The sequence below is a fragment of the Neopelma chrysocephalum genome, unplaced genomic scaffold (assembly GCF_003984885.1).
Source record: "Neopelma chrysocephalum unplaced genomic scaffold, ASM398488v2 Primary Assembly neopelma1_93439, whole genome shotgun sequence".
Taxonomy (NCBI): Eukaryota; Metazoa; Chordata; class Aves; order Passeriformes; family Pipridae; genus Neopelma; species Neopelma chrysocephalum.
Window position 1 is genome coordinate 1 of NW_020922154.1, and position 2,388 is coordinate 2,388.

General features: G+C 53.6%; 1 pseudogene; it reads left to right on the forward strand.

Annotated features, from left to right (window-relative positions):
• The first annotated feature begins 397 nt into the window (after positions 1-397).
• LOC113980279 lies at positions 398-1,697 on the forward strand (annotated as a pseudogene).
• Positions 1,698-2,388: the final 691 nt, after the last annotated feature.

A 2,388-nucleotide genomic window follows, 5' to 3' on the forward strand; every position in this document is an offset into this window, starting at 1 on the left:
CTTTGTGTTCCATCTTCTCCTTCCTTTTCATCATTCCTTGTCTCCTTTCTCCTTCCTTCTCTCAGGACCAGCGTGGCCAGCAGGACCAGGGCAGTGGTTCTTCCCCTGTACTTGGCACTGGTGAGGCCACACCTCGAGTGCTGTGTCCAGTTCTGGGCCTTCTTCTTCCTTCCTTCTCCTTCCTTCCTTCTTCTTCCTTCCTTCCTTCTTCTTCCTTCCTTCTTCTTCCTTCCTTTCTCTCCTTGTTTCTTATTCTTCTTGTTCTTTCCCTTCATATTCCTTCCTCTCCTTCCTTCTCTACCTTCCTTCCTCTCCATCTTCCTTCTCCTCCCCCTTCCCTCTGGGCCGGAGGCAAATCCCCTCCCTGTCCTTCCTTCCTGCCCCAGGCCCCGAGCTGAGGACGGAGAGCACGGAGGACAAATCCCCCCGGCAGACCCTGGTGGGAGAGGCTGTTTTGAACGGCTCTATGGTGCAGGAAGGCAGTGGGGAGGAAAAGCCCCAGAGATCCCCCCGGAGGAGGGGCTCCAAAGCCATCCCAGGGTGCTCTGAGGAGGAAAGAGGCAGCCTGTGCCGGGAAGGTGGCCAGAGCTTGAGCCAGAACTCCAAGCTGGTGGTGCAGGAGCGCGTCAGTGCCGTGGAGAAGCCCTACAAGTGCCCCAGCTGTGGGAAGAGCTTCTGCAGCAGCTCCAACCTCCTCGCTCACCAACGCGTGCACACGGGGGAACGGCCCTACGAGTGTGAGGAATGTGGGAAGACCTTCATCTATGGCTCCCACCTCTTCACCCACCGCCGGGTGCACACAGGGGAACGGCCCTACAAGTGCTTGGAATGTGGGAAAAGCTTCAGTGTCAGCTCCCGCCTGATCCGCCACCAGCAGATCCACACTGGGGAACGGGGGCCCCGACCCTACAAATGTGGGGAATGCAAGAAAAGCTTCACATACAATTCTCAACTCGTCACCCATCAGCGCATGCACACGGGGGAGAAACCCTACGAGTGTGGGGAATGTGGGAAGAGCTTCCGCGCCAGCTCCCACCTGACCCAGCACCAGAAGACCCACACTGGGGAACGGTCCTACCAATGTCTCCAGTGTGGGAAGAGGTCTTGGAGCAGCTCGGATCTCCTCAAGCACCAGCAGACACACACGGATGAGAGGCCCTTCCGCTGCACCGACTGCGGGAAGGGCTTCAAACGCAACTCCACCCTTGTCACCCACCGGCGCAGCCACACAGGGGAGAGGCCCTACAAGTGTGGGGAGTGTGGGAAGAGCTTCACCAAGAGCTCTACCTTGACCACACACCAACGGACCCATCATAAGGGGAGCCCTGCAAGTGCCCCGACTGTGGGAGGAGCTTCATCTGCTGCTCCAACTCCATCAGCTGTCAGAGGATCCACTTTGGGAACAGACTTGGTGACCCACATTCCCGGTGACCCACCTTGAGAACAGGCTTGGTGACCCACATTCCCAATGACCCACACTTGGAGCAGGTCTGGTGACCCACGTTGGGAAGACCCCTGGCTGATGGACTGTGGCAGGATAGTCCCAGCCTGGCCAGACCCAAGGTCCAATCAAGCTCATCATCAAGCTGTCACGCAAGATCAGCTGCTGGAGCCAGGGTGTTGTCTTGGTGTTAACTCTGCTAAAACCATCCTGGTTGGTCCAAGGTTGAACACACACCCTGCTGGTTGAAGTCTGAGTTGACAGAGAAGCTCAGAGCTGGCCTGGAAAGGCGGGCCTGGCACTCAATCACTTTATCCTATAAAAAGTCCAGTCTCCTCTCATGCAGTTGGGTTCTTTCTGACAAAACCCTCCCTGGGGGGTGTGTGGAGATTCCTCCCCTGGCTGGGGACGCCCTCCAAGGTCACTCCTCGAGGCTGAGAGAAAGAGATCTCCCCACAAGCGTTGGTCTGGGTGAGTTACATCAGATCTCTACTTAATAATTATTTCTGTTTGCCAGCTTTAATAGAACTGCTTCAATAAATGCTTTGTTACAGTGCCCTGTACTACTTTATGCTGTATTAGACTCTACTAGTAGATTTTTAGTGTTTATATTGTTTTAGTGTTTCTGTTGTGCAGTAAATAGTTCTGATTAAAGTTTTTTGTCTGATCATTTGTATAAAGTACATTATTTATTTTATATAAATATTCTTGTTTTGCCATCCTTAAAACCTGCGGGACAAAGTGGTTTAAGAGCTCTGTAATTCCTTTAAATTTGAACTGTGAACACAGTTCGGGGCTGAGAGAGGATTCAGCTGCACCAAACCCTTCCCTGGGAAGGAGTTCAGAAAGCCAGGGAGTCCTTCCTGCACCTCCAGGCTCTCTGGCAAGGCTTTGCTTTTTAAAACTTAGTCCAAGCCTTCCACTCTCCTGTGACAGGGTCTTCACAT